The sequence below is a fragment of the Peromyscus maniculatus genome, chromosome 10 (assembly GCF_049852395.1).
Source record: "Peromyscus maniculatus bairdii isolate BWxNUB_F1_BW_parent chromosome 10, HU_Pman_BW_mat_3.1, whole genome shotgun sequence".
Classification (NCBI taxonomy): domain Eukaryota; kingdom Metazoa; phylum Chordata; class Mammalia; order Rodentia; family Cricetidae; genus Peromyscus; species Peromyscus maniculatus.
In genome coordinates this window covers 26,903,779-26,927,318 of record NC_134861.1, presented here as the reverse complement: position 1 = coordinate 26,927,318, position 23,540 = coordinate 26,903,779, and the positions used below count along the sequence as shown (strand labels likewise).

The following is a 23,540-nucleotide window of genomic DNA, read 5'->3' as shown; positions in this document are numbered from 1 at the left end:
AGGCTCAAACCCCATTTCACCAGGTGGGAGTTGGAAGTTCCCAAAGGGATAGTGAATGCATGGAGAGAAACAGCAAAGAGAGAAAACCAAAGAAGCATCCACCTCCCAGTCAACAAAGTAAAACCTGTGGGAATTCCCATAGAGTAGAACATAACAGAACTGGCTTTTGTGGTGGTTTGCTTTGTTTCTGAGACACAGTGTTGATTATAGTCCTGGTTGCCCTTAAATTTGTCATGTTCCTGCCTCAATCTTCAGCATGCTAAGATTTCAGGCATATACTACCACAGTCAGCTACAAGAGAATGTTTACTAACAGATTTTTAGATACTCGGGATGAGGGAGGACTGAGTGCAGATCATGGACATGAGTCATGGATGAGGACATGAAGCTCACTATTTCTCTCATTCTAATTCTGTCATGGGTTTTTCATTTCTGATGGTGGACAAGTGCATACTAATATATTCAAGAATGACCTCTACAACTTCAGATGGCTATTTTAACTATATAGACATTATTGAGATGTATAGACTGAGGGTCTGGCTAATTTTGGTGTGATGTTTATTTTATTTGCAATGTTTTTATAATAAATTTTGTAAAGTAATTTTAAAAAAAAATTATTACCCAACCTCTTCTCTTGACTAAACTCAATCTTCTTCTCCATACCTGGTCACACAGTCTCATAGGCTATCTTTGTACCTGGTCACATAGTCTCACAGGCTATCTATCTCTGTACCTGGTCACACAGTCTCACTGGCTATCTGAGGGGTCATTTCACAAGTATAAAATAATTAGCTGAACATCTAAGGATTTTCCTTTTCTTAGGAATCCCAATCTTAATATGAAATGATTTTAGAGGTGAATCATGGAGAGTCTTCATCTTCTGAGTTAAGATCTTTTGAATGGTCCAGTCACTTTGCTTAAATAAGGCTGCATCTATCCTAAAGTCTCTCTTTCTAAATTCAGCCTTTTGACTATCTACTATATGCCAGACACTGAGACAGAAATATAACATAGACCAAAATAGACAAAGTCCCTATTCTCGTGGAGTATAAGATTTAAGAGAGGAACAGGTTTCAGTCTCAAACTATCCCTAGCATCTATAGGAGGAAGTAGACTTTGAGACGCCCCATTTGCCCATCATTGTGTGCAATTACTCCCCTGCAATCAGCTCCATGCTTGAAGGTGGTAGCACTGGGTATGGAATTGGGAATGATGTGTGCAATGTCTTTCATAAGACAGTATGTACCAGCTGTAGTGGACCACACAACAAACAGAAGCGTAACGTCTGCTCTAAAGCCACATATAAGGGATCGACTCACTCTACCCAGTTCCAACAGGTACCTTGGAGAAAGTGGTGCTTGATCAGACATCTGAAGAGTTGATGGTAGCCAGACACAGAGTGGGCATGGAGGAACACCCTTTGTACAGACCCTCGGTGATGGAGCTTGGCCCACACTTCCATAGAAAATAGACAAAGAGGGGACAAAAACGGGTCACAACTAGGGTGTCTGCTTTCCCTTCTGCCTGTTTGCTGTCGGCTGGGTTCTTCGGTTTCCTACCACTGGGAAGAGCTGGCAAAGCTTGAACTGAGAAGGGAAGATGCACTTGAAAATGCTTGGGGCTGCCAGCCTCCCCCATTAACGTTTGCATCAAGATAACCATGACACCAAACGAGAGTCTGGGTTGTGAAGAGCCTGGCAGCTTTGCTCAGCTATTCTCAGCCACTGACACAGCTTTTTCCTCTAAAATTTGTGAAGTATTTCCATATTAAACTTGTAAAAAAAAAAGTGAGGGGGAGGGAATGGTACAAGTTGAGAGGGGGGAGAAGAGAACTGAAAATGATTGCACATTGAAATAAATGTGCTACTTGAGAAAATTATAAGTGCCTAAAAACAGGAGTCTATAATGAAAGTGCCCTCCGAAGCAGAACCAGAATGCCACTGTTCCAGTGCTGAAACACAATAAACCGTCCCACTGAACCTGAGGAGTTAGATTTAATAAGATGGGTGGTGCACTAAATAAATGCCAACTGATTATTAAAGATCTTTTTATTGAGGATTTACAACTATGTCATCAAATAGCTGAACAGTCTTCAGGTGTAATAAGACCCACATGAGAAACTTAATTTAAAGTAGTGCAAAGAACCCAAAACACTATTACAAACAGACCATGAAAACTTGGGGAAGAGACAAGTGAAGAGGCAGAAAACATCCCATCAAATTATTGTCAATAGTGGGGGAAGGCGGTGAGGGAGGACAAAATATCATTTCCATACGAGTCAACTAAACAGCTATTCAAAGGCGCCATAGCATGACAGAACCGCACACCGCTATGTAGATGTGCCCTCCCCCAGGAGCTGGGTATACCTCCTTTCTTTCCTTTGGAAAGAAAATTAACTTTTTAATGTGAATTCTCTGTGGTAAAGAAACCTTTGAATTTGTTAGAAGATGGCTTTGCAAAGTAAAGTGAGCTGAGCCAAGAGTCCCCGTGACTCCTCCTTTGGACCTAGAATGTCACTGAGGGAGGGATGGGGAGGAGGGAGGAGTGGGACTTCAGGATGAGAGACACGAAGGAACGTGAGGAGCAGGGGGGCGGCCCCCCAGAAGGTGGGGGAAATGAGTTATTTGGTGAGGACGCAGAGGTCGGGCCTTCCCTCACACTTGCTGGGTGACGTGGAACAGTTTACTCCAAATGTTTAAGCTCCATCAGGTCCCTCTTGTGTAGTTAGTAAGCTAAGCCACAAGATCTCTAAACTCCCCATGAGTTCTTTAGCTCTCCCCTCTATCCTCAGGTCTGGTCCTAGGGTACAGACCACATGAAAACCCTCCAGAGAATTAAGATGTCCCTGGAGTCCAAGAATAAGGGTTGGGAGTGTTGGTCCTGGGTGACCCTCTGAAGCCATTGACTCTCCCCTTGGCCTTCCTGCTTGGCAGGTGGGAGGGCACTGGTGCTCCATCACACAGATGATGTGGCTGCACTCATGTCTGGCAAGGTTGCTTCCCCATGTAGGGCTGACTGGAGGTAAGGACCAGACATGAGCAGCTCAATGCTGGGCTGGCAGGTTAACTGGGTAGACTTGATGTATGGGCTTGGTGTCTTATGTGCATAATGAGAGCGGGTGGAGAGACCGTCCAGTGTTCCAAGACCGGGAGACCCAGAAACATGAGTGGGCAAGGCTAAGGGGACAGTATCACAATCCACAGCTACAACAGGCGAAGAAGTCATGTCAGAGAGCAAGCAAAAAGGGACACAAAATTCCACTACTGACAATGTCACCATTTAGACTCCAGATTTCAGGTACCTTGTCCTTGGTCACAAGTGACATCAAATTTGTCCCCAAAATAACTAGCCTTTACATCCTTGTTACTTGAGGCTGTAGGTTAAGATGTCTGGCTGCCACTCATAAATCTGACCTCCTCTAGGACCTCTTGGCAACCCTCCCCCACACCCCATTGTCACTGAGAAGCCCTTTCTTTTCTTCCCAAAAAAAGCTACAAGGAAGGTTTAGGGTTTTTTTTAAAGTGTTATTAAAATATGCAAAGCAGTTCTTCAATTCCAGGAGAAAAGGACTCATCTCAGCTAGGAAGAAAAGGGGAGCAAAGGAATACCAGAATAAAAATGAAGGAGAAAGGGGAATGTATGTCTCCACCTCTCTCCATCTCTACTGATTTCATTAGCCAAGATCACAGCAGTTCTATACTGTAGAGGGACATCCGTCAACGCTAATCAATACATGTGGTGTTAGTCATGGATGATAAATTTGAAAGGGATTATAACTGTAAACAGTGATCAATAGAGACTTGCTGGAGGAGACAGAGGAAAAAACAACCTTAAAATGTTACACGGTTAATAAAGTAATGGGGAGAGTCAGCCTTAAACAAAACTCCAAGAAAGCCACAGTGCTTCTAGTTCCTTCTCCTAGGTCGGAGGGAGAGTGGGTGAGCGGTCCTTCCCGAGATCATTTCAGAAGGCAATCACTACTAAAAGGGTGCATTATTAATTCACGGTGCATTTTGTGATCCTTTTGGTTGGAAGGCACATTCTCCATTATCATTTGGTTGAAGATTTGTTCCTGGATCTGAGCTGGCATCACTCAAAGCCCCCAGAGTATAGCTTGCCCTTTCCCCACACCCCCTTCCCTCCCGTCTCTTCTCCCCTCCGCAGCTTTCACCACCGCAGGCACATGACTGAGCAGTGCATTCACAAGCGTGACATTCCTCTCTGCAAACAAATATATCCTGAATCCAAGCAAAAGGGAGAAAAAAATGCAGGGAGCCTCTGCTGCTCACCCGCAGATGAATGGGACTATCCGTCTTGTCACCAGAGGTCAGAGCGAAAGGTTACTTTGAGTCTATACCTTAGCCTCTCTGCTGACGTTAGCAGGCAACTTCCTTAAAAATAAAGCAAAATAAAGAGTAAAAAAGAATCCTCCCCTAGCAAGCACTTAGCAGGTCCCTCTAGAACCTTCTGAGATTGTGTCTTCTCACCATCTTTGAAGCCACAGCTCCAGGCCTGACACAGACATTTTTTTTTTCTGCTGACCTTTTAGTGTCCTTTCTGCCAGAGTGTGTAAACCATAAGCTGATATATGAAGGCAATTTTTAGTGGTGCCACTTGTATCTGAGTGATTGCACACACTTTACGTTTCTGGTCTGCCACCCCTTCCACCTTTCCAAGATCTCTCTATTTTCTTTTAAGGGAACTGCAACAAAGGTGAAAGCAAGTTTAACTGCTTCCAGACTTTGATGGCCAGAGCACCTGTTCGGAGACTCACGACTGGCCAGTGCGCAGCTGCAAAGCTGAGCTTCCTTTGCTCCTCTAGGGGTCATCCCGGCAGGAGGGATGTGGACAGGGATCATACTGACACTCTACTGATCCCCGTACCACCCCTGCCCTAAGCTACAGTCAGAATCGATAGGTATCAAGGCCACAACCTCATTCAAGACTCAAAGAACACAGAGCCATTTTCTCCATAAATTCTTAGAGCTGGGGCCCTGGGGACTTCTTCAGAGTTCAGAGAGGATCGGGGGAGACTGGACAACTGAGGGGAGACACCAGCTGGCAGGGCCATGTAGAACATCCATGCTCAGCCACTCTGCCATTGTCCCATCTCTCTAGGAAGCCAAGGCTGTCTTTCTGTGTAGTGCTGCAACTGCAGTCTTTCTAGGCTCTAGGATATGCTTGGACTCCGCAGGAACACTCTAAGGGGTAGCAGGAGACAGCACCCACTCTCACTCCAAGTTCAGAGGAAAAGCCACTGAAGCATTTCACACAGTGTGCCATAAAGCCATCCCTTCCTTTGTCAATGTCAATCAAAGAAGCATTAAATGGTTCAAAGCTCAAGGAGACCCATCAAGAGTATCCTGGCCATCTCAAGTAAGACTTAAGGTCATCCCCAACTACCTGGTCCCAGTGTTCCAGGAGACTATGCACCCCAGCAGCCAATGAAGGAGACTCTTGAGAGATTTCCACTAGACCCCTCATCAGATGTATTCTAGCCAGGGTATCTTCACCATATATGGGCAAACAAAGGAATTTACCAATATTTTAAGATGGGAAATATGATTTTGACACATTTGTTCAACTCATTTCCTTTCTCTATCGTGGCTTGAGTGATAAGAAAATACAGTGAACCTCTAGAAATCGTCCAATCTGAAAACTTGCCTATGTCCCAGACTGCCAGATCACGAAGGTTATTAGCGAGCTGTACCCCACCTTGCTGCAAGATTCTTGGGGAGTAGTTCTCAACTGTGGATAGGTATTCGGGAAGCGCTTTGTGCATAGAGAAGTCATTAATAATAGGTGTGACAAATAAGAAAAGAGTGAGAAAGCAGGAGTCAGCAACTGGCCAGAGTAGCTCAAGCTAAAACCAGTTCAGAAAAATGGGCAGCGGACAACTGTCACGTGCCAGACCTTGTGAGAAAGTAGAGCAACTCTACGAAATCTAGAGATGGCCCCTTCCCATCTTTTCTTTCAGGATCCTGGTCTGAATTCCCAGTGCAGACAAAGGGACCAAATTCTATTTGCCATCTGGAAGAGAGCACAGAACTGGGCGGGCCAGGGCAGTCCCCAGAGAGGGAGTTCTGGGAGCTGTGGCTTCCCTTGGCTGCCATTCATAACTAACATCTTGACTGACCGAGGAGTCTGGGTCCAAGGGTTAATAAGGACATGGCCATACCATTTTAATCTGCCAGTTCCTAAGTACTCCTGGCCAATGGAGGTAAGCACTCCATCCTAGACTCTCCCTCTTGCAAAAGTGACAAAGTTTTAGAGGCACTCTAGTGAGGAGCCTGGAGCATAACAGCAGTGACAGCCCTCAGGCATGGACTTGGGGCATAATTACAGTGTGAGTATCTTAGTATTCTGGAGGCTGAGGCAGGAGGATGACAAGTTCAAGGACAGTCTAATTCTGTCTCAAAAAAAAAAAGAAATGAATGAAATCAAAGAAAGCAGAACAGAAGAAGAAAGTCAGTGAGATGCTGTAGTCAGCTCCACTGAGCGCTGTTCTGGATCGGTGTTCTGTACAGAGTACAGTAGACTGTCCTGAATTGTGGCGAGATGGCAATAACAAGGACAATTTGTAGATTTCTGGCCAATGCGAGCAGATCATTGCTCTTGCTAGCGGAAGCTACAGAAACAGGAATCTGGCCGAGTTAGAGTAACATCATGGCTGGAGAAGTAGATCGAAGGTGGAAGGATAGCGTCCACCTATCAGGCCTGCCCCATGTTCCCAATGACGACAGACAGAAAACTCACGCATCACCTCTTTTTCCCAGGGTCGGCAGGACACCTAGCAAAGAGTGGATGCCCATCTTCAGGAGAAAGAGGGACCAGAAACTAGCCCTGCAGGAAAGCTGGCACTTTGGTAGATGGGGCACCCCTCTGATGCTGGGCTGGAGAGCCCTGAACTAGACCCGTGGTTTGCAGGGATTCGCGGAGACTGCTCCTTTCAGGGTCACCTCCACGGTCATGTGGGCTTCTCTTCCCATGCCTTCCTGTCCTCAGACCACCAAGTCTCGTTTCTCCTTGTTCGTTTGTCAGTTCTTACGCTCTTATAGAAGCAGCAGCTTTCCGTCGAAGGAAAAAAGAAGTTTCTCCTGGAAGAAGACACACTTGAAAATCATTAAAAGGAGAAATCTCCAAGACAAGCTTCAGATCGCCATTCCTGTTTTTTCCTCATTGGTTGGTTGGTTGGTGTTCTAAACAGAAAGGAGAGTGAGCTTCATTTTTGTTGTTGTTGTTGTTGTGTTGTGTTTGTTTTTTGTTTGTTTGGTTGGTTGGTTTGGTTTTTGAGATGGGTTTCTCTGGGTAGTTTTGTTGCCTGTCCTGGATCTCACTCTGTAGACCAGGCTGTCTTGAAACTCACGGAGATCCTCCTGGCTCTGCCTCCCGAGTGCTGGGATTGAAGGCGTGCACCACTGATGCCGCCCAGGGAGAGTGAGCTTCTTGAAGGAGAATCCCCCACCACTGCATCTTCACCTCTAGGGATGACAAACCCTTCACCAAGGGCAAAGCCAGGACTACACGTCATCTTTCTTGTTTCCATGATCTCCCAGCCAATTTCAACCCCTGGTTTTACTCTGCCTTCAGCAGAGCCCAGAGTGAGGCAGAGAAGCGACACTGAGATGAACTAGAAACTTCTTTCCCCACACCGTTCCTGCCCACAGCCCCAGCATTTGCTGTGTTTAAGGTTTCACTCCTGGAGCAGCCAGGAGCTCCGAGGACCTCTTGATTGATGCTGTCAGTGAGAGGAAGCGCTCTAATGTCAGGAACTGTCTTTTCTTCATTAGGTTTGAAAACATGCCCAGGGGCTACTCTGTGATCTGCTCATCAATAAGTGGAAATCTACTGATAGACTCAAATCCATGCCAAGTGTTAGCAGAGAAAGGACAGGTACCTTGTCAGTTTCCTTCTCCAAACAAGAATCCCCAAACATTGCTGCTGTCGTTCACTGTAGCCTGAGATCTGTGGGGTGAGGGGAAGGCAAGGACATAGCAGCATTGGGATAAGGCTCTTCTGAGTGGGCCAATCCCAGGAGCACAGGGTTCAGTGTGGAGCCAAGAACCCTGTCAATGAGACACTGAGCTTCTGTCAACATCCACTCTCTCCAGGACCATCAGGGAGCTGCTTGGAAATGGCTGTGCTAGCAGAACTCCAAGTACATCACCAATGACTCATTCATGAAGGATCTCCTCACACAGTGTCCAGGAACTGTAGAGGACAAAAGGGGATGGGACTGGATTTATCAGGATTTCTAAATGTCCTTGCAGAGGAGCTAGTGACCAAGACAGACATTTCTGCTAACTTAACGCCCAAGAGAAGGAAAGAAAGAAGTACCAGAGAGCAGCAGAGGGCTGGAAAGAAAACAACTACTCAGAAAACTTAAGCTCCTTAACGCACCTTACAAAAAAAATAAAATTTAAGAATTCTACCTTGTGCCATAGGAAAAAGAAATCAAAACTATGATTTTTTTTTAAAGAGCAAACACCAAAATTGCTATTAAGCCAACAGACATTGGCTTAAGAGCTCTGACCTGCAGATTTCAACAATTAGCACTGAAAGTGACTGTTCACCAATCCCCCTTGATTTCCTTAACATAGAATGGGGTAATGTCAATATTGGCAGACAGTTCTTGAAAGCCCAGCTGTGTAGCAATAAAGCTGCCTTTGCTGGGCACTTGTGCCACAGAGCAAGGACAGGGGTTAGGAGGCCTTGTTAACGTTGGCTCGTGGTGGCCTTTTCTTTTTCTTTTCTTGTCTTTTTCCCTGCTCATCTCCAGGCTGTGCTCTTTGCCAAGCAGCATTTCTTACCACTGAAGTAGAGAAATGACCTGTGCAGCCTCGCCTGGAGCTCACAGAGAGGCTCCAAGGGCCGTGTTGAGCATGCTTCTCCTGCGTATCTACTGTGCTTTGGCACCAGCATCTTGGACTCCTACTGGTACCTATGCAAGCAACTCTGTTTTGTTTGCGGAGCATCCTTTTGTCTCTTTTGTTGTGATGCTCTAAAGCTATTAAGAGTGCATCTTCATTCATTTTTCAGCTAATACTCACTGATGACCTGTGGTGACCCATGGTCTCTGCACCTGCTATAGGGACAGAGACAGAGGAGAAAAGAATAGCAAAACAACATTACCCTGTGGCACAGAGATTCAGCCACGACCAGAGGCAGAGACAACCTCCTTGACGGGAAATTTTGAGATGAATCTGAAGAGAGAATTCCTCAGGTGAAAATTCATGAGGCTAGAGAGAGGTTCCAGAAGGAAGAACCGTGTGAAAAGATGCCTAGAGAACAAAGACTACTGCGCACCGGAGGAATAACTGTCAGAATAGACCACGTAGCTGTGGAACTTAGCACCAGCCATGGGCGTAAAGCTTCTCACCGTTCACGCAGGGTCCCAACAGCTCTAGAAGATATGTAATATGGTTGTTCTCCCTGTCGGATAAAAGAAGGCAATTTCTGAAGGTCGAGCTACCAGGAAGTAGGATTGAATAACAGCTTGTACCAGGCTTTCTTTTGGGCAGCCAACCAGCTCCCAAATCATGACACAGAAACTTATTATTAATAATGAATGCTCAGCCTTACCTTATGCTTATCTCACTAACTCTTACAAAGTATTTTGACCTGTTTCTCTCCGTCTATGTTTTGCATCGGGGCTTTTTACCTTTCTTTCATTCTGTATGTCCCACTTTCTGCTTCCTCTGTGGCTGCCCGGCTGGCAGCTGCCTGCCTGCCTGGCCCCGGGCATCTCCCTCCTTTTCTCCCTCATTCTTTCTCTTTCCTCTTGAGCCTAGATTCTTCCTCCTACTTATTCTCTCTGCCCTCCAGCCCCGCCTATCCCTCTTCTGCCTAGCAATTGGCTGTTGAGCTTTTTGTTAGACCAACCAGGGGCCTTAGTCAGGCAAAGCAACACATCCTTGAGCAAGTTCAACATAGACAAATGTAACACTTCTTTACATCCTTGAACAAATGCAGGATAAACAAATGTAACACATCTTTGCCTAGTTAAAGCAATACTCCACAAGAGCAGCTCTGACTCCAGAGACCACACTCTAGCACCATGGCAAACAGCAGAAGCTCGGCTGAGGAGGAGATGGCAAATGGGAACAATGGTGACCATGGGGCAGGGGCACCAGCATGCAGACTAAGCATTATTGGAAAACTGGTGGACTTAGGCAGGGGTGACAGATGATTAGAAAAATGACTCTGTAGCCATGGCAAAGAATTATGACAGGAAAAAGAGTAAGAAAAAGGAAGAGCATCTTTCAGCATTAAATCCAAAGGAAGCATTTCTAGTCTCTTTTTATAAACTCTGAGACACACACACACACACACACACACACACACATACACACACGTAAATAAACAAATAAATGTTTTTTTAAAAAGATCAACACTTTTTAAATTGTAAAGAAGACTGAAAAACTTGCTTCTAGACAAGATGGAGTGAGAAGAATTGGATTCACTCTTCTGCCGAAAACAAAAACCAAACAACATATATGACACTGAAAATGTATTTTGACCAGTGACTACTTGGCAGAAAAGGCCAGAGTTCCCTGGGAAACACCTGATCCTTATGGCCGCTTGTGTTGACTTTCACTGGTGTGACAAAGTATCTGAAAATACAAGGAGCAGGGTTTGAAAGGTCTGCTTGTGATTTCAGGTTTTAACTCGCAGTCTCCTGGCCCAGTGGATGTGGACCCATGGGGAGGCCCATCGTGCTTGGGGGGAGTGTTGTGATCATATCACAGCACCGGAGAAGGGAAAGAGAGAGGAAGGAGTGGGGTGCCCACATCTGCTGCAAGCTTGCGCCCCTCCCACGACCTTCCACTAAGTCCTGCTTGCCAATGTCACCACAGGGGAGCAACCAAGCAACACGCAGGGCTGTGGGCACGATTCAGATCCACACTCACAGTATTTCCCCAACTTACCGCTTGCAGAAGGTTCCAGGTCACTCTGCGAGGACGGGGATCCACACAGAGCACAGTGCTCTTCCAGGATTAAAGGTGTGAAGGTGGTTTTCTTGATGATAGTGAAGGTATCCAGGGAAGAGACTGAGGTGGAGGAGCTGCAGAGACAGAACCCGGTGGAGGGCTGAAGAGGGTCAGTGTAGGCCAAGCATTGTCCAGCTGAAGGAAACAGGGAAATAAGCAAGGCCAGTGGGAAATGGAAAAAGGAAGGGGGCCGCTCTGCCAGGCAGGACAGCAATGGTGACTGTCCAAGATAAGGTTGCTGTAGTTTTAAACTGCTCTGAGCTGGCCTGAAAAAGTAGAGCCTTGATCTTCCAAATAATTTTACAGTGTCTCAGAATAAAGCTCAAAATGTTTATAAGAACACTAAAATACATGACACCTAACAAGAACAAATTCATAATCTCTGTGATCCAATAAAAATAGTCCTACAAAGATGTAGAAAAAAATGTCAGCATAATTAAAAGAAAAATCAAGGAATTCAGACTTGTCCATGGTAGAATTAGTAGACCAGAACATTGAAAGTGATTAGAATAATGTTGTTACATTCAAGAAGACAGAAGATTGCTCACTCACTTCAGCAGCACATACACTAAAATTGGAATGATACAGAAGATTTGCATGACTCCCGCTCAAGGGAGACACAAAAATTTGTTAAGCATTCCATATTTTCAGAGAGGTGTGGAAATCCGTGTTGCAACACCTGAAGGACTGATTGACATTTTAGAGTACGGGGAAACCGATTTGAGAAGAACAACCTACCTTGTCCTCAGTAAAGCTGATAGAATGATTGACATGAGCTCTGAACCCCAACTAAGGACAACTGTGGATCAATAAGGACCTTACAGGCAAATTCTAATGTAGAGCTTGGCCAAGAGAAGCAAGGCAGTTTGCTGAAGATTTCCCGACAGACCGTATTCATATCAATATCGGTGCACTAGAACTGAGTGCAAACCATAGCAAAGATGGTAGATGTGTGTCATGATGTAGAAAAGGATGGACTTATTCATCTAATGAAAGAGATCATCCATGAGGAGAATAAAACCATTGTTTTTGTTGAAACCAGAAGAAAACGTGATGAACTTGCCAGAAAAAATGAGACGAGTTGGGTGGCCTGCCATGGGTATCCATGGCTACAAGAGTCAAGAGGAGCAAGGCTGGGTTCTAAAGGAATTCAAACATGGAAAAGCTACTCTGATCACTATCGATGTGGTCCTCGGAGGGATAAGTGTGGGAGATGTGACTACCCTACCTCCTCAGAGGATTATACTCATCCAACTGAAAGAACTCCTCACAGCATCCAAACAGGCAGAGCATACACTTTCCTTACACCTAATAACGTAAAGCAAGGGAGCCATCTTATCTCTGAGATTTGGGAAGCTAATCAAGCAATTAATCCCAAACTGCTTCAGTGGATGAAGACAGAGGTTCAGGTCATTCCAGGGATAGAGGAGGCATGAAGGATGACCATTGTGACAGGTACTTTGAGGGCAAAAGGGTGGATTTAATACCCTTAGAGACAGGGAAAATTATGACAGAGGATACCCTAGTCTGCTTAAGAGAGATTTGGGGGCTAATACTCAATGGTGTTTACAGTGCTGCAAATTATACCAATGGGAGCTTTGGGAGTGATTTTGTATGTGCTGGTATACAGACCAGTTTTAGGACAGATAATCCAACAGGGATTTACCAGAACATTTACAATAGCACTCAGCAATCTGGAAGTAATGTTGCAAATATTCACAATGGTGTGCACCAACAGGCATATGCAGATCCTGCTACCACAGCTGCTGTGCCTATGACCTGCTATCCAAGGCCAACAAGATATTCTCAATAAGACTTTAGAAGTGAGTCTATGCAAATGTCTGTTTTCATAACTGTTCTCTATATTATGTCATCAGACGAGATTTAAGAAAGATGGGACACAGAAATGACCTCAGTGCAGCAGTAATTATGTGCACTTCTTTCCCCATTTAAACTGGACATTTTTCTCCATTCCTGAAACAAGTTTTAGGGTTTTCTTTTTGTCCTAGAAAATTCAGGCAGTGTTTTCACAAAAGTAATTATACAGTGATTTCAAATACAATAAATGAAAGCTGTGCATGGCCTTCCAGTAAGAGATTTGAAGACTGAAAGAAAAAAAGAAGATAAAAGAATATTTGATCATACCAATTAAAAACTGAAAGATAATTTATGGAAAAATGACCCAAGTCAAACTTCTAAAGAAAGAACTGCAAGGTCTGAATGAAGCATATTCGAGATCAGATAAAGAGTGGGTTGGACAGCGCTGAAGAAAAAATTAGCAAGTTGAAAACACAACAGAAATTTTCTGAGTTGACAGAAAATCAGGAACCTGCAAGCTGTGGTCCCATGACAAGAGGCCCACGACTCATGTGTCTGAGCCTCTCAAAGAGGTGGACAAACGGCATTAAGGAATGTTCACCAAAATTTTAAAATACTTTTTAAAATTATAAAATTCACCCCCCCACACACACACCAGCAGTAAACTATGCTAAGGCACATCATTATCAAATTTCTTAAAGATTAATGATAAAGAAAAATATATTCACACAGAAAAACAAAGATCTAAATGGAGCTCAATTTTACTTGGAAATAACATGAACCAGAACACATTGGAGTAGTATTTCTATTGTTATTGAATACACAGGTAAGTTGTCAATATAAAAATAGTCATTTAAATAAGGACAGAATGAGGATATCTTTAAATATATGAAAGCTAAAATAATTCACAATGAAAAGACATCCATTACATGAAGTGCCACATATTTCAAGCAGAAGAAAGAGTAGAAGATGTACATCTGAAGTACAGAGAAATATGAAGAGTACTAGAAAAGAAAACTAGATGGGCAGATATGTGTTTTATGTTGTTTAAATTACTTAAAAGATAATTGGTTATTTAATGCAAAATCAAGTTTAAATCTATTGTGAGTTTTATAATATACATGAACAGATAATGGCACAAAGGTCAGGAGAGGAGAAATGTCAGTCTACTCTTACAAAGAACATAAACTATAGGCATAAAGCAGTATAACTCCACTTCATAGTAGATTTGATGAGGCACTACACTATGAAGTGGGCATGGCTTCATATTAGCAAGAGGGACAGCGACAGAGAGAAAGCCCATTTAGCTGACAGAAACACGGGACTCATCATGTACTATGGTAAGGTATGCGTAATGGTCAAGGTGGTCATGTGGAGAGCAGATACCTAAGTGGATGTGTACAGCTGACATGAGCATGGCCATGTCAAGAACCCTAAAGCCCCAGGCCCCTGGGAAAGGCAGGGTCTTTCTTGCCCAGGTCAGGCTCTGGGGAAGAGCAAGGCCTTCTGGTCCAAGCGTAGGTATTGACAGCGTGTTCAGGAAGGGTCAACTACAGCTTCCTCCTCCCAAATGACAGCAGTCTGAGACTACTCCCCTAGACAGACCCCCTGCCAAAATTACCTAGCCTGCCTCATCATTCATTCAGCTGTATATAATAACCACGCTGAGTTTCTGGATGCTGGTACATCTCCATGGAGGTGCACAGCCCACCCAACCCTGGCCTTCCTGTGTGCATCTGTCAATTCCCTGTCGCCCCAGCAACCCAATCGCAAACCATGCAGGTTGCTGCACAGCTGCAGCTGTTTTAATGCTGCATTCTTCTCTTGCCCATCGGAGTCCCAGGAAAGACAGCTCACAAAAATGATATCATGAAACGTCATCATCATGCTAAGTATTGTTCTAGCTTATGTTTTCCTCTTTACCCAGACTGCTACAATCTGTTATTACATAAATGACATCTTATAACTTGAAGCCAATTGTATATGGACTTCAGTTTTATCATATTTCCAATTACTCATAAATTTTCTGCATTTAGGAAGGTAAAGGTGAAAAAGACTGATCATACATTATCCAACAAAATAAAATCTCCTAAGGAGGTTGTGGAGGGATCTTTCCTGCTTACCTTCAGCAGTCCTAGAATTCTAGTGTTGCTGTTTTTCCGATGCCAAGTCTCTGAGGGCAATGCTAGTATGCTGATATTAATAGATTTAGACACAGCCAGAGGCTGCTCTGCTCCTCACCAGGTAACAGTGTGTGGGTTAGAGCTTTGATTGAGATTCAGTCTCTGACTTCATCCTGAGCCAGGTGAGCTATTCTTCTGAAACAATGACCTTCTCTTGGAGTACTGCTAGGTTCTCCAGCAGCAGTGAGTGAGGGCGGGGCCTCCACACATCGGACAGGAATTCCATGTAGTCTCCCATGGCCTGCAAAGGCCCAGAACAATGGTACCCTCTGTGGGAAGAAGCATTTTCTTCTGCACAAACAGAAGAAGCTAGAGAGCTGACTCAGGTGGTGGGTTGTCACAGGGAGAGTACCAGGTGTTATGCTGCTGCTGGATGAAACCATCTATAAAGGCCAATTATGTCAAGTTAGTTTACAATGTGTAGATCCTACACATCTGCATTAATTTCTAACTGATCTGTTATTGAGAGATGTTGAGTTTCTCATTATAATTGTATATTTTTATAACTCCTTATAGTTCTATTAGTTTTTTTGTTTTGTGTATTTGGAAATTCTGTTTGTTATTTTCTGATAAATTTAAGTCTGTTATATCCTACTGGTGTATAGACTATTATTATAAAATTGTACTCTTTTTAAGGATTTTTTTATCTTTATTGTATATGTATGTGTGTATGCATACCTGTTGGTCTGTATGTGCACCAGAGTCATGCAGGTACCCACAGAGGCCAGAAGAGGGTGTTAGGTAGTTGTAAGGCACCCAGTGTTGGTGCTTGGAGCTGAAACCCTGTCCTCTGTAAGATCAGCAAATACTCTCCATGGCCTTACCATCTCTGCAGCCCCAAATGGTACTCTTTATCCCCAGTAACACCATTCACTGCTTAAATTATCTAGTCTGATATTAATATAGACATTCTAGCTCTTCAGTGTTAGCATGGTAGAGCTCTTTCTTTCAATCTGCTTTACTATAGTATAACTTATTTGTATATTGATCCTTATAATGACTAATTGCTGTGGTCATTATTATGGCTTAGCTGAAATTCAAAATCTTTCTATTTTTTCCTAGTAGAGACATGTCTATTTTGTTCCTTTTCTCTTTTCCTATTTCCTTTGGACCAATAAAATACTGCTTATGATTCCATTCTATGTCTAATGTTGTTGTTCTCATTTCTTTCTGTTCTTATTTTAACAGTTGTTCACTTAGCTAGTATGGCTGTTTTAGCTATTCAGATGATTAAATTAAAAAACTGTTGGTGCACTGTAAATACATAAAGGTTTTGCTCATTAGCTACACCTGAAATGAACTGTGAACTAGATTAAATAGCTCAGCGTGTTGACACACGCACTTGGTAGGATAAGGCAGAAGATCCACAAGCTCAAGGGCGGCCTCTGCCACACAGCAAGACAACGGGATGGCAGAAAACCATACTTTCAAATGATAGAAAATGTTGGGGTGGCAGCACCTTCTACTTGAGCTCTGAGATCCAGACCTGCTCATAATATCATCTTGTGGTGCCCACTCAAAGACTTAAAACACTACTAAACTCCTCTTGGAAGATGAATTGTCCTGTGGAAAACAGAACAATCGGTGAGAGTGAGGTGCTGAGTGAGACATGGATGTGAATGATGCCTCTCAGAATGTCGTTTATGGAATCCCTACACAGCCCCGAATGATTACTGTTATCCAGATTTACAGGTGCATAAAAGCAGTTGAGAATACCATGGAGCCATGGAGCACATTTTGTCAAGTAACACTGAAACAGAAGAAGAGATACTAGAAGTCAAGTTTGCATGCCCCAGGTGCTGGAACTGTGATCTCTGTGATCTCTGCTGCCAGCCCAGAGCCTGCCTGATGCTAAGTAAGTGCTCAGTCCATTTTTGTTGGACTAAGAGTGCAGGATAAAGTAGAGATGTGAAAACATAGTTAGACTCAAATGTCACCTGTGCACTGATCCTGAGGGCACTTGGTCATAGAGGTGTGTGTCACCTCTTATGAAGTGCTCCCCCACCTCCTGAAACCCAACTCTGGCTCTTCACACACTCTTTTAAGGAGACTCAAAGACTCTCCCCTTCCCTCCAGAAGGAAATTTTAACATTTTTAAACTATTAGAGAGCCAATAGAGATGATGATGATGATGATGATGATGATGACGATGATGAACAATTAATTAGTTAATTAAGATTGGGATGGACTCCAGTAATGACAGTTTAAGTAGAATAAAGACCAACTTTCAAGTTAGAAAGTTGCTTAAGATAAAAACAAGTTAAGGGTATTTGTAGCCATATCCTGGGCCTTGTTTATACCAGTTGAAAAGGAGTTATTATACATGGAGCTAAGATCTGATTCAGACCTAAATTCAGCAGGCCTTCTTTTATGGGAAGGCAGACCTACATAGGCAGATTGAAGCCCTGTCCTAAAACCACTGTTAAGATGAATTTTGCAAAGGTAATGTGAATTTGCCTATGAAGCAAGAAAGTCCACAAAGGTATTGCCCCATTGCTACCCACCCTCTAGAACAGGATGTCCAAGTAAGTCACAACTCCTTTCCCTCTTCAGCCAAAAGACAACAAAATCCAGTCTTGGGCTGGCACAGTATTTCAGGCCTCCAAAATCAGGGTGTGGTCATAGCCATAAAAAGATACCAGGGCTGGAGAGGCAGTCCAGTAAAATAGTGTTTACCTAGCATGCCCAACACTGAAAAAACTACCAAAAACCAGGAGTATTTGTCGAGGAGGGGGCCATCCTCTGTGAGCCCTCTGATGCTATCTTTGGCCCTCTGTGGCCTTCTGTCTCCCATGTAGGCTTGGGTCTCCAGCCCTAAGAAGCAGGAGATGCAGGCTATAGCACATGTTCACAGAGAACTGAAGCGAACACAGGCTACTCAAGTGTTACAGTAGACTCTCGGTGCACAAGGCTGCCCCCCCCGCCCCCCCACCCCCCCACCCCCGTCCAATCAGGTTGTCTCTACTCTGATTAGTGCTTGAAGATTCAGAGTTACAGAAAGGTTATTACTCTGAGTGAAATAGTCATCTCTCACACATTTGAACAGTGCTCTGCGGCTTCTAAGCACTTCCATGTTCATCGTCTCATGTTTAAGGCCAAAGAGGCCTGACAGCAGAGCAAGGAAGCCAAACAAGACAGCACCACTAAGGGAAGCCACCCTCCGCTCAAATATTGAAGGGAAAGAGAGCAGGAAACTAGAAACATAAACCCACAGCTAAAGATGAGAGAAGCAGGTGGATTGAGGACCCCCGAGCAAAGCAGCGTACTAACTAGAGAAATCAATAGGAACCACAAGAAAGCCGAAGGTGCAGATCTAAGTCTAAACCACACCGGCCAACTCTAAAACCGCCTCTTAGTGTCCGTGAGTGCAGCCACTACCAGACTTCTCTGAGAAGTGTTGGTGACACTAGTCACCTGCAAAGATCCGGTGAACACAGACAATTTCTTGTATTTAAGTAGCAAGACATTGCAAAAAGAAATTGTAAGCAGAGTGTTCATTCCTGCCACTGTTTTTCTTATTCTAAAAAGAAGGGTCTCCAGCTCAGTTGGCACCACCAGTTCATCTCACTTATCAGCAAGCTTACTGAGGGGGTGGGTTCCTGCCTGTGGTGCACCTGGCAGAGCCCATGGATCTCTGACCTTCGTCCCAGGAAGGCCAGGTGTAATTACACAGGGTGATTGCCATTGTACTAAGTATAAATCTCTACTTGTAGATCCAAGCTTCCTTGCTGGGATCAAGGGAGGAGAAGAGGTCCTGACTGAAGAAATGGGTCATCCTGGGCTCAGAAAGCCATCAACTCACCAACATGTCCATGCTAGCATGCTTCTGCACTCTGTAATTCAGCTCCAAAGTCAAACTTAATTCACTTATCCTGAGATGAAAGGACAAAGTAGCTTGGAAAGGAAGCAAAAGTCAATTTATTTGACTATCAGGTAGAAACTAGTTTTATTATTCAAAACGGATTCGCTAAACTTAAAGAGGCTGTGAACATAGAAGTGTCGGCTTCCTTCGGCACTGTCTCTAACAGAGAGATAAAGATGACCCACAGTGAGCACTTTACTATTCGCTCATGCGATCTAGTATTCCCGAGCACACCCTCTGAAGTTGATTCAGTGTTTCTTGAACGTCTATTTGAGTGATGCGAAGCTTTGGACTGTGGACGGTAGTGTTTGGATCCATGTTTATTGGCTCTAATGCTCATCTCTTGGGACTGGAGCATTGGCAGGGCAGGTGGGAGCACTCACTCCCTCAGAAAGTCCTCATCAGTTCCAAGAACCCACACTGGACAGCTCACAACTGCCCGCGCAATTCCACTGTCACGGAATTTGACACCCCCTTCTGGCCTCCAAGAAGACCCGCATACACATGGTACACATACAGACAACAAGAACATATATAAAAATAAAAATGAATGTTATTTTAAAGAAAGACTTGGTTCCTTCATTTGTAAAAAATCTCACCTCATCGAACTATTTAAAAAAAATCAATGATACAATTAAAGTATGTGTCTTCGCATCTGGCACATGTTTGATATCCAGGAAATATTTTTTTCTCTCTTTCTTTCTTTTCTTTTCTTTTTTTTCAAACTCTGCTCTGGGTGAAAAAGGAAAGCATCAGTTGCTAGCCCAGAGGACAGATGGTTCTAAATTAGAAACAAGTAGGAGTACAAAAGGTGAAGTATAAATTGTGCACATTATCTGTGTCCTGGTGCATTCCCATCCCCAGGACTTATGGGAACATACCCAGCTCTCTCTTGCATTCCTTATAAGACTTTAGACTTCAGGTCATCAAATATTTTACTCCTCTTAGAAAATTGTGGACACTTTACTTTTGGCAAGTACACAGCTATCGAATGAGATTCATTTACAAATTTGTATCTATTTCATGTATTTTGCATTAGGAAATAATCTATCCACACTAATAATTATTTTTGATATCAGAAACTCACAATATCATGAATATTTTTCAAGATATTATAACAATTTTAGATGAATACAACATGACCATTTTACACATTCCATTACATTGATATGTGTACAGGTATGCCCTTCATACACACATTTACCTATGGCATACATCTTAATCTGGTTGCTCAGAATAAGGATTCACTGTTACTGGATTAGCCTATAGTAGAGCTACACCATATCATTGCTGAAACTGGAAGGTTTCTACACCATTGCCCAGTCTCCCAAGCAACAGCTGTAAGCCTGTGGATTTGGGAATGTCTATTTAAACAGTTCTTTTTGTATATTTAGCTTATACTGTTACAATAGTTAATTTAATATGTCAGCTCTATTTTGTCAAGTATTTTGGTTATAACTGCGATGGTATAGCTGACTGAAATTAACAGTTGAGTCCATGGATTAAACTATACTCTATAAATGGGCCCCATCCACTCAGTTAAAGACCTAAACAGAATAAAGGGGCTGGAAAAATGTGAATTCTTCCTGCCTAAGGTGAACATGGGCTTTTTCTTGCCTTTAGATTCGAACTGAAAAATTCATTCTTCTTAGGTCTTGAGCCTACTGCATGTCAGAGGGCAACTTATGCCATCCACCCCCCCACCCAGGGTCTCTAGCTTGCAACTGTTATGATTAAAGGATGTGAGGTCCATATTAGATAGATAGATAGATAGATAGATAGATAGATAGATAGATAGATAGATAGATAAGACTGATAGATAGATTAGACAGACAGACAGATAGATAGGCAGATAGACAGATAGATAGATAAGTAGATAGATGATAGATATCTAGCTAGATAGATGATAGATGGATAATGATAGCCAAATAGATACATAGATAGATAGATAGATAGATAGATAGATAGATAGATAGATAGATAGATGATAGGTAGGTAGGTAGAAAGATAGATGGATGGGTAGGTAGATAGATGATAGATAGATAGATAGATAGATAGATAGATAGATAGATAGATAGATAGATAGATAAGACTGATAGATTAGATAGGCAGACAGATAGATAGATAGATAGATAGATAGATAGATAGATAGATAGATAGATAAGTAGATAGATGATAGACATCTAGCTAGATAGATGATAGATAGAGGGATAATGATAGCCAGATAGATAGACAGACAGATAGACAGACAGACAGATAGATGATACTGTTTGTTATGTTTCTCTAGAATATTGTGACTGGACTTCATTTATGTGTCTACCTAGACCTAGTATTATACAGTAATATCCTCCATCTTGAGACATCCCTCCTACAGGGAAGAAGGAAACTCAAAAGACTCAGAAATACCAAAACCTACCCGAATCCAGGAAAACTTACAAGATTCACAAAACTTCCTTAAGGGTTTAAAAGAGGTAAACAATTACTAAGGAGAAGAGACTCTCTGACCTGCTGACAGAGCTGTCTGTAAGTCATTCAGGGAGCTGAACTAGGATTTGATGGGTTACAATCTCAATGAAGTCACTGGTCCACTAAGCTAGGATTGAGTGATATTATTTCTTTGGTCTGTTTTTGGTGCCCTATCTTGGGTGCATAGACATTTGTTTATGTATCTCCAGCAAAACTCACACAACACATAGGCAAAAGGGATTCTGACTTAGGTCTTATAGTTTAGAGAATCCTACTTGTCATAAATAAGGTAAAAGGGCATTTATTGAAGAAAACATGGCAGTTATGTGCTCAGAACTCATAATCACCACAGACCAACCACCACCCTACACACTGCCCTCTGGTCTCTCTCGGGCTCCCACGACACCCTCTCCACACCTGTCTCCCACTATAAAGCACATAAAGCACCCATACTTGGATGCCACGGACATCTGTGGGTTACGCTGCTGCTATTGATGCTGGTACTGATGCTGTTTTCCAATATGGAGAAACAAAGCATTAAAACTGCTTAGCTGAAAAGGTAAACATATGAATTATCATGTCAAGTCCTCTTCAGATAGCTGAAATTCAAACCGTTCTTGCACAACTCTGGCTTTCCAGCAGCACTGAGCATTCTTTTCATGCTTTTATTTGTGTCTCGATTCATAATTTCAGTGGTACTCACAAATAAATATGGCATTTACAGCAGTTGCATAGGGTGACTGGGGAACATTTTGCAATAACACACTACCTTTACTCTTAAATTTATGTATGCATGTAAATCTAGGTGCAATGTTCACGAAGCATGGTGGGAAGCTTTGCCCTAGCAAGTAGGTAGACTTTGGGTGCTAAAATGAGAACAATTTTAGTTTCTCAAAAACAAGATTTAATTATATTTTCACAAACTTAAAATGTTACCTTTATTTATATAACTTCAAGCAAAAATGTTGATATGCCTAATTGCAGTTTATATTTTGTTCTTTGCTATAATAGTCTGAAATATTTAGAAGAAAAAGAACTTTTCAAAAGTATACATGAATATAATTTTAATTAATATGCTATATTTCCCAATCACAGTTTTTCAGAGAACATATTTATTGGCATTTTATTGCACTTTAATTTTTATTTCTTAGATCACTGCTGTCAACAGAAAAATATATGCAAAAATTTTGGTTGTCATAATCAATGATTAGCCAGGTGGTGGTGGTGCATGCCTTTAATCCCAGCATTCGGGAGGCAGAGCCAGGCGACTTACTGTGAGTTTGAGAACAGCCTAGGCTACCAAGTGAGTTCCAAGAAAGGCACAAGGCTACACAGAGAAACCCTGTCTTGAAAAAAGAAAGAAAGAAAGAAAGAAAGAAAGAAAGAAAGAAAGAAAGAAAGAAGGAAGGAAGGAAGGAAGGAAGGAAGGAAGGAAGGAAGGAAGGAAGGAAGGAAGGAAGGAAGGAAGGAAGGAAAGAAAGAAGGAAAGAAAGAAAGAAGGAAGTTAAGGTAAGAAAATAAAATGCATAGATACCTTCATTTTATTACTCGACCAAACATCACTGGCTGTTTTAGTTAGGATTTTTATTGCTATAAAGAGACACCATGACCATGGCAACTATTAGAAAGAAAACATTTAATCAGGTGGCTCGCTTATAGTTTCAGAAGTCCAGTCCATTATCATCATGGTGGGGAGCATGATGGTGTACAGGCAGACATGGTACTAGAGAGGTAGCTGAGAGTCCTACATCTTATAGGCAACAAGAAGTTGACTGAGATACTGGATGGTATCCTGAGCATAGGAAACCTCAAAGCCTGCACCCATAGTGACACACTTCCACTCCAACAAAGCCACACCTCCTAATAGTGCCATTCCCTTTGAGATTATAAGGATCAATTACATTCAAACTACCACACCAGTCATAAAAATGACACAGATTTTTTTCAGTAACAAATTCTGTCATCTTTGATTTTATGCCAACTTTTAGCTATATAAAAAGAACAGCTTTGCACATATTTGTTGATTTTGCCATTTAAAAAGTATAATTGTTAAGACAGGAAAATAGATATATTTTATGTAAGAGTCCCTTAGCTTAATCTACCACCTTTGGATAGTTGGGCATGCATCATATGGGTCTCCATTTGTGCTCTTGCCTTAGACTCTGCAAATATTAGGATAAGCCTACAGCCCATTCTCAAAACATTCAGGATAGCAGGAAGG

General features: G+C 42.7%; 1 non-coding gene and 1 pseudogene across 1 annotated transcript; both read left to right on the top strand.

Moving 5' to 3' along the window:
- Nucleotides 1–11,530: 11,530 nt before the first annotated feature.
- Nucleotides 11,531–11,639, top strand: LOC121821013 (U6 spliceosomal RNA). The gene has a single exon (XR_006061723.1). It is a non-coding gene; the product is annotated as a U6 spliceosomal RNA (small nuclear RNA).
- LOC102902974 (putative ATP-dependent RNA helicase DDX5 pseudogene) lies at nt 11,588–12,803 on the top strand (annotated as a pseudogene).
- Nucleotides 12,804–23,540: the final 10,737 nt, after the last annotated feature.